This window comes from Macaca nemestrina, chromosome 11 (genome assembly GCF_043159975.1).
Source record: "Macaca nemestrina isolate mMacNem1 chromosome 11, mMacNem.hap1, whole genome shotgun sequence".
Classification (NCBI taxonomy): Eukaryota; Metazoa; Chordata; class Mammalia; order Primates; family Cercopithecidae; genus Macaca; species Macaca nemestrina.
In genome coordinates, this window is record NC_092135.1 from 63,396,996 (window position 1) to 63,409,901 (window position 12,906).

General features: G+C 35.3%; 1 protein-coding gene across 3 annotated transcripts in view; it reads left to right on the forward strand.

Moving 5' to 3' along the window:
• Positions 1-607: 607 nt before the first annotated feature.
• The window catches only part of LOC105483311 (cysteine and serine rich nuclear protein 3), a 220,112-nt gene continuing 207,813 nt past the window's right edge, over positions 608-12,906 (forward strand). For 2 of the 3 annotated variants that reach the window (XM_011744121.3, XM_011744120.3), the window contains exon 1: positions 610-713. The gene's annotated coding sequence lies outside the window, so the exon portion shown is untranslated. Of the gene's footprint in view, positions 714-12,906 lie in introns of all 3 variants that reach the window. The other variant, XM_071072877.1, reaches the window with a different exon arrangement.

Here is a 12,906-nt window from a genome sequence, read left to right on the forward strand (position 1 = left end):
TATAAACCACGTAACTTTGAAATATTTGAATATTCTAATGCTCAGAATGAAATATTTTTCATACTGATTAGGCCTCGAAACTGGGTTTGAAAGAAAACATTGTCAAACAGAGGTCGTAGTGCAAATAACACAAAACATAAAAGTAAAGGGTGTTGATTCATTTTAATTTTATCTCTTTGCAAACTGAATATGCATAATGTCATCTTGATGTTCAGTCTCCCTCCTTTATTTGCATATCAAAATGTATAATGGAGGAGGTACATTTTTTTCATTGAGAAAAATCAGTGGGAACTGAAAAACAGGCAATTTCCCTAGGTTTTACTATGAGCATTTTGCTTTGATTTCGGGTAGGTGAAGCATTGATTAAGTCTATTTTTCTAAATCCAAAGCAAGATTTTTTACTTCAGCTGAGGTCATCTGCAGACATTTCCCACAGTTTGGAGCTATTTTTTGAAACATCTTGCATCTCTGCTTTTCTCTCCATATTTCTTTTCTCCATTCCCTTCCTCTCTCCCAGCTGCAGGGATTCGTCCTCTAAAAGAGTGGAGGTGGGAGGGAACAAGGAATGGAAGCAAAGCAGGGAGCATGAGCTAGAGAATGCCAGGATCTGGCTTTTGTTATTGGTTGGCTGCCGCCTGATGGATAGACGAGGGAGGAGTGTACTCTCTTCAGTGTGTTCCGACGGAGCCGAAGTACAGAAACCATATTTACAGGTAAGAGCAAAAAATAAAAAAAAAAGAAAAGAAAATTCTTTTTTTCTTTAAAGGAGAATGCTTCTCAATTTTTACTGAAACAATTTTATGATAGGAAAATTATTCTGAGGACATTTTCCGAAAGCGTGCCCTTTTATTACTTGAGGAAGCTTTGCAATAAGCTTGCTGTTCTTTCTCTCTGCAAAACCCTTAGCTGATGAAAAACAAAACAAAACAATCACCAGAGGCATGTCTTACCCTAAATAACTTTCTATGCAAGTGTCATTGAAGCAAAATTAATAGATAAAATGAATCATCATGTGTCTCTTTAAAAATGTTTAATTCAAGCTTATGTTACTAGGAATCGCAGGAAGGATGAGAAAACCTCGGTAAATTCCACAGGTCCTGAGAAAATGGAGCCTTCTGTGAATATACAATATAAAATTTCATGTGGTGACTTTTAATGGTGACAATACAGTAAAAGGCTTAGGAAAACTATTTTTGCAGGTTATAGAGTCTTTCAGCACTAATTTAGAATGAATGATTTGTGTGCATTTAAGCCCTTTTATTTAACTTACTCCTCTTGATAAATCTCATGTTGTTCAATAGTTGCATTATTTTATTCAGTAAACTTTAAGCTTACGTGATAATTAATGATTTGTCTCTTTGTTAACTTACATGGAGCCATTTTTATTTTAAAGCACAGAAACCTAATTTTGAAGGATTAAACATTGCTGTAAAAAATAGCATCTTAACGGGCATGTTTCATTGGTAGTTTAATTTATCAAACACATCTAGATGAGAATTCCATCAGAGCATTTATATTGTTGATAATATCTCTAGGCAATATTTTTTTAACAACTTTACTAGTTGCTTATATCTCCTAATATGGTCCTTTATATTCCCTTAGGGAAAATAAGGACAAATTCTAAGTATGTACAATAAATAACACACTTGTAGTAAAAACATACAAAAAAATTGAACACCCAGTCACTTAATTCTATAGTTACTTTAATTCATAAATATAGATCATTTAACGGTGGTAGAATCTCATTAAAATTGAGCTTTCAAGAATTATTACTAACTTGAGTACACTGGCAATCAATTAATACCTGTTGATTATAATAATAAAAGTCTTCCAATGAGGTAAATAATTTGTTCATACACATTTTAATACCTTTTTCAATGAATCAAAACTAATAGGAATGACTATATAATTTCTAAGTATTTTTTTGCTATTGTTTTTCTTAATTGTTTTTCAATTTTTTTTATTTATTGCACTTTTTTTGTTTGAGACAGATTTTGTCTTTGAATAAACAGACACAAATATAATAGTTCTTGTAAAATTAAAATAAGAGTAAGAAAATTGCTGAATATTAGGTATGAATTATCTAAATGAGTGGAGAATTACCTTAAATTTCCTAAATGTACTAAATATAGTTAATAACATGTTTATATGGATAAGTGTCATAATGAACCAAGTAAGTATTCTGGTATGGTTTATTTTGAACTATTTCTGGATTTCAAAAATTATTACATAATACTGAAATTTCAGCATGTTTCTAATTATTGATGGATCTTTCTGATTTTTTTTAAGCAAAACAATGGTTGAAATTAATCCACCCCTCACCCCAAGATTGAAATGCAAGGTGATATATAAAACCAGATATTCATCTCCTGAAATGTTTTAGAGGAAATAAATCAATGCAGCTATATTTTTTAGAAATTATAAATTCTGAGTAAAGCTACCTCCAGGAATGAAGGGGAATTGATGAAAATTAGAGAGCAGAGTTCCACATGGTTTTAAATTATTCTGTTTCCTTGGAAACCAGCTGCTGCAGATGCATTTTGCTTTCTTTGGATAAATATATCACCCTTTTAATAATCACTAAGGGAGAGGACTGAATAAAACTAGAGTATATTGTTGCTGCTTTTTATAATTTCCTTAATGGTTCACATATTTTGGATGAAAAGTAGATAAACCCTTTCTCAATCAGCATTTCCTATCAGCCACTGGCAGACGTCTGCAAGTCTTATAAAAATGAGACAACTGGGGTAGCTTTTACTGCAGAATCCACAGGAAGAGATAGAGAGAGAGAGAGAATGTGTGCTGGAGTGGAGACAAGAGAGAAAAAAAAAGCATGAAAGAAAACAGTTAAGAGGTTACTGTCCAAGTGAAGGATGAAACAAGGCAAATGAAAACCATGTAAGGCTTTCATGAGAAATGAGAAGGCATCACCATTTTTTTTTCCTTTGGTACAAACATTTTTAAGATTTAAATGTAGGTTTTTAATGGAGCTCACTATATACAACCTTCTGTCCTTTTCACAACACTCTTTCCTTTTTCTCTTTATGTTTGCAGTGGTTTGCAATATACTGAATAATACAATAAATAAGAAGTATTTTTTAATGTATCAATCACTTTAATCATAAAAAGAAAAGCTTGATATATGTCCAGGCTGTGGATAGTGAGGAGCTTTCGAAACACATTTTGACGTTAGAGTAAGAATTTTTTAAACTTAATGCCCAAACCATGTTTTTTTAATGCAGTTATTTCCTTACCTTTGTAATCTATTTAATATATATATATAAATTACACATTCCAACAATCTAAAAGCTATTTGTGTTAATGTTAAGGTAATTAATTTAAAATTTAATGTAAATTACTGTAAATGCACATATAACCTTTTTGCTTTATTTGAAACATTTTTGCTTCCTTTGAAAATAAACATTACTTTTATGTAGTTTTTCTCTATAAAATAATCACAATTATCATCATATTCTATCCTAGGCATTTCCTTAATTTAAAACATTTTTATTATAAAATTATATGCTTCAAAGGCAGCGGTGTCATCCCATACACCATTTTTTCAAATCTCTCAGCTATTTGTTAAGAGGAAAAATCATCATAAAGCTGTTACAGCTTTCCTATTATTTTTATTATAATTCAGATGAGATACCTAACTCTATTTTCTCTTTACAACTCATTTAAATATTTGTGACATATCGTACTTTATTTTCATAATATTCACCTTAGTCCCATATTAGATTTAGTGTTAGCAGTGTAGCAAATAAAGCACCACATGCTTAAACTATGTGTTAAAATATTTAATATGTAGCCAACATATTATTTAAAGTTAAATTAATTTGTCATGTCAGTATGTTGTTTTTCAAAAAAAGCTAGGATGGTGGGAAGTATTTCGTTTTTATCAATTAACATGAACAAAGCACTTCAGTGACAGCACTTTCAGCATAAACACTGATGACATTAAAGAGCACGCTAACAACAAATCAGATAGACTAGTAAATGGATTATGTGACCTGTGCAGATAACCCCTATTTAAGGCACGACCAAAATTATCAATGCATGTCAAGATCCTGAAGAGAATGCATTTCGTAGGCTTACTCTCAGCTACAGATAATTTAAAAATACAGCTTGTTAGTCATTTCTACTTACTGCTTCATGCTTCTTTCTTTGCTAAAAGTAGCTTGCCAGAATTGTGGGTGGGTTTTCATGGCCTCTTAAAGTCTCACAAAATATACTAAAGAAAACAAAATACTTAATTACTTCCCCTATAATATAAGTAGACAACTTTACATCTGTAATGGAAATCTGCTAGTTTGGCAAATAACCTCTTATTGCTGGAAATGGAGGGGTAGGATTTACAAGAAATGGAAATAACATGAGAGTAAGAAATCTTGGGTCAGATTTCATAATGTTCAAATTGTGCTATATACATAAGGTAATCCAGTCAAATAAAAAAATTACATTAACATTTGTACTATACTACATCGCAACTTAAAGGTATTATTAATCAAATGTTATTTTTGACTAATATATTTAATGCTTGATAGTTTAATACAGGACTTATACAGATATTAAAAGGGGGTTGGTTCAAAACAGCATTATTGCTTTTTAATTACGATTTTGTATGAAGAAGCAAGGAATGGATTTATCCAGCTAATTGTCACATTTGGATATTTCACATATCTCAATGAATCCATTGGGCGGATCATTTGATTTCTCTGTCAATTGCTTAGATTTCAGTTATTATAATGGTCTAAATTGTTTGAGCTGAAAACTGTTGAATGTGCATGCTCTGAGAAAACACTCAATGTAACTTTTAAGGTATTCAAGATTATAACGATCTAGATAAATATCAGTGCTATTTCTAAGAATCACATATAGTAAGGAAATCACTTTGACATGAGATCAATTTCATGATCAACTTCATGATCTCATATCATGGCCTAAAAAGTAGATAAGCAGGCATGTGACTTATTTCCAATAAGCTCTTATATTTTACTTAGATCAAGAGCTTAATATATTATTTTCCAGTACCACAAAGGATGGTGCACACAACACATTTCTCCATATCTCCTGACTTGTGCATATTCATAAAAATGACATTATTTTAAACAAAAATCACCAACACCATCAAATGTAGTTTTCAAATTTTTATATGTGTAGATATTATTTTATTTTATTTTGTTTTATTTTATTTTATTTTATTTTATTTTATTTTATATTTTAGAGATAGAGCTTTGCTATGTTGCCAGGCTTGAGTGCAGCAGGCTATTCACAGGCAAGATTATAGTGTATTGCAGCCTCAAACTCCTGGGTTCCAATGATTATTTTGCTGCTGCCTCCCAAGTGGCTGGGGGATTGCAGGCTTATGCCACTGTGCCTGGCAAAAGTAATTTTTATGCAAATGTTTATGTCTTTAAACAATATTTACTATAAATTCCTTGGCGAATACTCATTTAAATCATGTATTACCTTTTCATAGTTTAGTCTTCCATTGCCCTAGAAACGTGGGACTGCCCTGTAGAGAGAACTTCTTCCTGGATTCTTCATTTTACCTATGACAAAATTAAGGCACAGAGAGGACAATGATCATTTTTAGTGGGAAACTAAGCATTTGCTTATGCAAAATTACAACAGTCAGACACTATGTGTTTGTATTAAATATTGGATGTAGTGCATTAAACACTGGATGAAAGAAAAGCAGAACTTAGAAGGGCTTTGCATGGAGGTGAAAAAGCATGGTGTGGCCAGATGAACTCTGATGCATAACAACACAGGGATTTTAGAGTTGCACAGAATTCTCCACTTCAGACCTGCCCCTGGTATCCAGTGAGCCTAATGACTTTGACCTACTATCACAGTCTCCTTGACTTTTTTAGTTTGCTGTCATGGTCAAAATGCATTTCAGCTTTGTTTTCTAGCAAGTGTGGATACAGTTAGTTGCTGTCATGTTGTGGATACATCACAATATATTTAATAATGAAACAAATAGTTTCCTAAACAGGAGCCCTGAATGTATTTACAAAGATTTTCATTTGCTTTTCTCTCCTCAGGTTAGGCTAGCCATAAAAAATCAATATTTGTCATCAATCATTACCCAGGTAATACTGGTTGTGATGGTGTCAGCATTTTAAAGCAGAAAGATTCTGGAAAGGGTTTCAAAAGTGATTTAAAAAAAGACATCTTTGTTCTGTCTAATCAAAATTCCCTTCTCGTTGCTCATGAAACTCATACTTAAAATTTTAAATGATTTACCCCCTGTATATCCAAATCAATAAGGGCCCCAAGGGGCTGCTCTCATGCTGCCCACTGAAGTTACCTAGAGCTGAGTGTTAAATGGAAAACTGAGCTTGGGGATGCCATTACAATCTTCTATTTTCAGAGATCTTCCCTCAACATGCAGGTAGGGCCAAAGAGAGAAGCTGCAGGCCTGTCCTGTGCTCCCTGCCAGAGCTTCTTGGTGTGTGGTCATTACAGCCACTTTGTGATCTCTCAGTACCCTTTTACTCACTATCGAAATTATCGTTCTTGATGGCAAGGAGTTTCCTTCATCTCTGCATCAACGCCTAATACAATGCCTGATACACAGTATGTGCCCCCAAATTGTTTTGCTGACTGAATAGTTAAGCAAATTGTCTTATCAGATAGTCATCTAGCCTCCTCTTACAACCTCTCAATGGCAGACACTCCTTACATTCTCAGATAGTCTCTTCCTTCCATGTTCTTCTCTGTTAACGCTATTCAGTGTGACAATGTCCATGTCACCTAAATGTCATTAAGCCAAGCAAGGTTTTGTCTTGCAGACTTTTTATTGTCCAAACGCTATCTGTGCTCTCCTACATTAACAGGGGATTTTATCTGCATGTAGTTCCCATTTCATGCTTCCCTGCTCTGTTTCATTGTAATACTGCTCGGTTTCTGATACACACACAGATTATCATATACTAAATCAACGGGTTAATTGTAAATTAATGTAATTAACTGTAATTGTTATATTAATATATAATACAAGTGTTAATTAATGTTTGTGTAAGAAAATATAGTAGTATATATTTAACCAATCTCTGAGTGCTCTCATACATCCACTCTTAGTCAATGAATCCCCATTCTCTTGAGTTAAATTTGTTCAACAACATTTGATTAAAGTTAAAATTGTTCAGCAATATTTTTATGCTGCTCTGGGCTCACTTTCTGCCATTTGTGTTCTGTACTGGTGAACAATTCTAAGCCATACTGCCTGGTAAGTGACAATGCTGAATAAACTACAAAGAAAACAAGTGTGCATGCTTGCATGTGGTATGTCACTGGGGTTTACTATGCCTAAAGGTAAAAGTAAGCAGATAATATGGGACTGGTAGAAGTCCTTTGATGTAAATATCACCACAACTAGGTAAAAATGACCAAAAGAATAACGAATGAAATATCCTGATGAATTTAATCTGAAGGAAAAGGAGTACTTACCAATGTACCATAAATGTGTTCATTTACATGGAGCTATACTGTGGTATACATATAACCCTTAAATGTGTGATTCAGCCATGCAGGCAGCATGCCTATTTCTAGAAATGCACCCTTTGAGCTAATGGGGTACAGTGACTTTGGCTTATCTCTCTGGTTCTTTAGGTAGTGCAGGATAATCATTGATGGGCTTCCTAATTGATTGATTTTGCAATCAAACAGACATACCCTCTTATTGCCTGTGTAAATTTGGACCAGTTGCTTAAACTATCTGAGCCTTAGTTTTCTTATCTGTAAAATTCGGTTATCTACCTGCGTAGTATTGTGAAGATTGGCAGGTGTACATAGAGGACTTTTCAGCGCAGAATTTGTAGTATAGTAAGCCATTGTGTGCAATTTTTTGTTGTTGTTGCTAGTCATGCTTTTCTGTTTATAAGTCAAGAATGGAAGGAGCAAAATTATCCTCAGTATTTGTAATGACTTCCTAAGTATTATTGCTCGCTGGTGTGTGAAAAAAAATCCCTCTTGATTGGCTAGATTTTCTATTTTTTCCATATTAACTACAATTAAATTGCTGGGCATCATCTGGTAAAATTAGTATTGTATAAGAAAGTGCAATTGTGAAAACAAATCCTAGAATTATTAAAGAAGAGCAAAGGTAAGACCTTCAAAATATTAATATCAAGCATTTTCAAAATTGGGGCATAGTTCTCAGAAATGTAATTGAAGATTTCATAAAAATGTTCTATGGTTAAATAAATTTAGGGAAATCTGGATGATATTTAAATAATATCCATTCCTGTTAAGTCTTTTCTATGCTAACGTACACTAAGACTTTTAATGAAGGGTATGTAATATTAAGAAGTTGTAGGCCAGGCGCAGTGGTTCATGCCTGTAATCCCAGCACTTTGGGAGGCTGAGGCAGGCAGATCACATGAGGGTTAGAAGTTCGAGATCAGCCTGACCAACATGGTGAAATCTCGTCTCTACTAAAAATACAAATATTTGTATACATTAGCCAGGTGTGGTGGCAGGCACCTGTAATCCCAGTTACTCAGGAGGCTGAGAAAGGAGAATCGCTTGAACCCGGGAGGCGGAGGTTACAATCAGCCAAGATCATGCCACTGTACTCCAGCCTGGGCAACAGAGCCAGACTTCATCTCCAAAAAAAAAAAAAAAAAAAAAAAAAAAAATTAGACCTGTAGGCCAAGCATGGTGGCTCACACCTCTAATCCCAGCACTTTGGGAGGCAAAGGCAGGTGGATCACTGAGGCCAAGAATTTGACACCAGTCTGGCCAATGTGGTGAAACCCGGTTGCTGCAAAAGATACAAAATTTAGTCAGGCATGGTGGTTAGTGCCTTTAGTCCCAGCAACCTGGGAGGCCAAGGCAGGAGAATTGCTTGAACTTGCGAGTTAGAGGTTGCAGTGAGCCGAGGTCACCTCTTGGCACTCCAGCCTGGGTGACAGAGTGAGATCCTGTAAAAAAAAAAAAAAGAAAAGAAAGAAAAAGAAGAAGGAAGAAAGAAAGAAAAGTTAAAAAAAAAAAAAGGACACTGTTAGACCTACTTCATCATAGACCCCTTCCCAACACAAAAGTCTCCTACTAAAGTCTTGCAGATTTTATTTTGTATATGCTTGCTTCACTAAGCATTTTTAAGACAGATGATGTGTATCTACTGCGTTATTAAAGAGCCTCTAACTCAAAGGCTGAAACGTGGTCTACATTTTATAACTTCCAAACTGTAAAAATAGCTCCAATGTTCCTAATACAAAAACAATTCCAAAATTATTCAATTACATATGTGTTCATTCTTTATCAGAGTAATGTATTCAGTTTTTTAAAATTTTTGCTTTTTTTTCTCTCCCCCATGTTGTGCTCTTAAACTTCAAAAAAGCAGCACGTGTACATATGTTTCAAAATATTTGCTGTCCCAAGAAGTTTTACTTCCAAAAGCGTGATTCCATTTTGTTTAAACTTCTTCTCTACGAGGAAAATCTGGAAACTACTCCTTTTCTCTCACCCCTTGTCTTCTGTTTACCTTACTTTTCTTCTTCAAAAGTACGTGGTTATTTGTTGAACATTTCTTGAATCTTTAAATAAGATCCTATTCTTCAGTTGCTCACAAGAAATTTATTAAGAAATTGAGTGGGAAACCTATGCCAAGTTTTATATAGAAGGGGTGTAGCATGACTATAAAGAGCACAGTCTATGGAGTCAGGCAAGGTAAGTTTTTAAATTCCAGCTCAGTTACTTAATTGCCTTTGTCAATGTACGTAAGTTACTTCTATCCTAAGCTTCATGTTGCTTCATGATAAAAAGGGAAGCATAGTGCTTAATTCAGAATCATTGTAAGGGCAAACAAGATAACATGTTCACAGAATTTAGTTTCTAGCACCAAGTAAAAACTCAGGAACATTATTATCATCTGTTTATCCAAAAGTGAAGCTATTTATTAACTAAAAATAAATAGAACATTATGGACAATATGAAAAATATCCCAAAGAATTCTCATTAAACCCTCTGAAGGCACCTAGCTATAAAGAGTATTCATAACCTACTTTTTCTGCAAAGGCAATTGAAAAATGCCAAAAATCACAAACGAAGTATGTCCTTTTTATAGCTATTATGAATGTTTATAAACAATATTTATGTATATTTTGCCAGGAAAAGGAAAATTAAGTAACGTAGGCACACACATACACACACAGAAACACATTAAGAATAAAAAGAAAGTATGTGGGAGAAAAAATGTAATTCTACGTATTCAAAAACAAAACAAAACAATATCAAGCGGTAAGATATGGAAAGTCATGAAAGTCTGTGATGATAAAATTATGATTTCAAGTCCCCAAATGCCTGGATTTGAACTCTGGCTCTAAAACCACCTGTGTGACCTTGGCCTCATCACCTAACCCCCATATGCTTCAGTTTTTAATCTCTAAATGGTATTATTAATAATAATGCCTATCTTATATGGCTATGAAGATTAAATGAGTTGATATATATTATACTAATTTTCTATTAACATGTAACAAATTACCACAAACTTAACAACTTAAAACCATTTATTAATCAGCTTATATTACTGTAGGTTACAAGCCCTGCACAGGCACTTTGGGAGGCCAAGGCGGGAGGTTTGCTTGAGCTCAGGAGTTCAACATAGTGAGATCCCATCTCTACTAAAAATCAAAACAATTAGTGAGGCGTGGTGTTACATGCCTGTAGGCCTAGCTACTTGGAGGCTGAGGCAGGAGGATCACTACTTGAACCCATGAGGTTGAAGCTGCACTGAGTCGTGGTCGGGCCACTGCGACTGCACTCCAGCCTGGGTGAGAGAGTGAGACCGGTCTCAAAAAAAAAAAAAAAAAAAAAAGAGTCCTGCATGATATGGGTAGGTTATTTGTTCAGGGCCTCACAAGGCTACAATAAAGGTGTCACTTGGCTGAACTCGTATCTGGTCACTCTGGGGGAAAATCTACTTCCAACCTTATTCTGGGTTTTGGCAGAATTCTGCTCCTTGGGCTGATAGAAATGAGGTTTCTCTTTCCTGCTTGCTGTCAGCTGGCTGAAGGCTGCTCTCAGCTCCTGGAAGCTGCACACATGTGCTGTCATGTGACTCTTTCCTATTTCATGTCAGCCACAGAGAATCCCTCTCTCACTGAATCCCTCTCATCCATAGTATCTGACCTCTAGACCTTGATTCCAAGGGCTCATGTGATTAAGTCAAGCCCACCTGCATCATCTCTCTATCTGGTTTGGGTCTTTAATTCATATGCAAAATCCTTTTTGCTATGTAACATAAACATAGCAACATAAACATAACACAATCGCAGGAGTGGTATCTCACAGTATTCACATGTCTAGGGTTATACAGGCACAGGGTGTATATATTACATGGTAGGGAATCTTAAGGGCCACTTTAGAATCCTACCTAGTACATATATGAAGTGCTAGAACAGTACTTGGCACATAGTGAGCACTATATGTGTGTTAACTATAATTATTATCTTGAGTAGCTGACAAGTTCATAAACAGTTTTAAAAAATAGCAATGCCACAGTATTGGCAAGAGTGAAGTAATATCCCAATGCACCCTTAAAGAAATGTAAATTGGCAGAACCTTACTGGAAGAACCAAACTGGCAATGTGTATGAAAGACTCAATGTTTCCACTTCTAGGAATTCATCCTTAAAGGTATAATAAGAGATAGATATATACATGTATATAAAATGTTGGCTAGGTGCAGTGGCTTGCACCTGTAATCCCCACACTTTGAGAGGCTGAGGCAGGAAGATCGCTTGAGCCCAAGAATTCAAAACCAGCCTGGACAACATAGTGAGATCCTCTGTCTATAAAAATAAGAAAAAAATTTAAATAAAAAAGGAAATGCTAATTATACTGTGATTTATAATAACAAATACTGAAAAATAAACCAAACATGTCCCTTTAGGGGTTTGGTTAAATATCATGGCCTAATTATTCAATGAAATACAATGCATTAGACCCAAAACCAAAAATCAAATAAAACAAAAGCACATGGATTTGGAAAATATTGAATGAGAAGGTTATATGCTCATGTTATTAGTGGAGAAACTACAGGTGTAAAATTGCACGTACGGACTTAATCAATGCACACTTCTTCCTGTAGTGTGAGTAGACTCTTGGCACGATACAGTCACTTGACAAGAAAGGAAATATACCCTTGCAAACCCCCTGAGATTACTGTAGTTCAAACCAGACTGCTGGTGACTGCTTAGGGAGCACCAGCATCTTTCCTGGAGTGTGAGGTGGGCTTTGACAAGACAGGATCACTTAACAAGGGAGGCAACATGCTCTGACACCAACTGATCATGCCTACCCACCAAATCAGCCAGGGCATCCTCAACAGGAAGACTTTGCACCATCTTTCCTAGTGCTCTGTGCTGCCTCTATTCATTCCTACCTCAAAGGGAAATGGTGTGGTGTGAGCCCTCAGTCCTGATTTATAGTTCTCCTTTACGCTAAACTGGCTAGATCACACACCCAGACAAGATTTTAGAGTATGATTTTTGTTTTTAGCTCTAATACAAGGCATCCTGGAATACAAAATATGTACCAGTGGGGTGGGGAGTACGGAAATTAGAACACCTACAATGCACATTCTGGCATTATGAAATAGCTACGTGGAGGCCATTATCCTAAGCAAACTAACACAAGAACAGAAAACCAAATACCGCGTGTTCTCATAAGTGGGAGCTAAATACTGAATACATATGGACACAGAGACGGGAACAGTAGACACTGGGGAGGGCTCGAGGTGACAGAGTGCGGGAAAGTGGACTGGAAGGCTACCTAATGGGTACTATGCTCATTACCTCGGTGATGGGACCATGCGTACACCAAGCACCCGTGACACACAATTTACACATGTAACAAACCTGCACATGTACTCCCTGAACCTAAAATA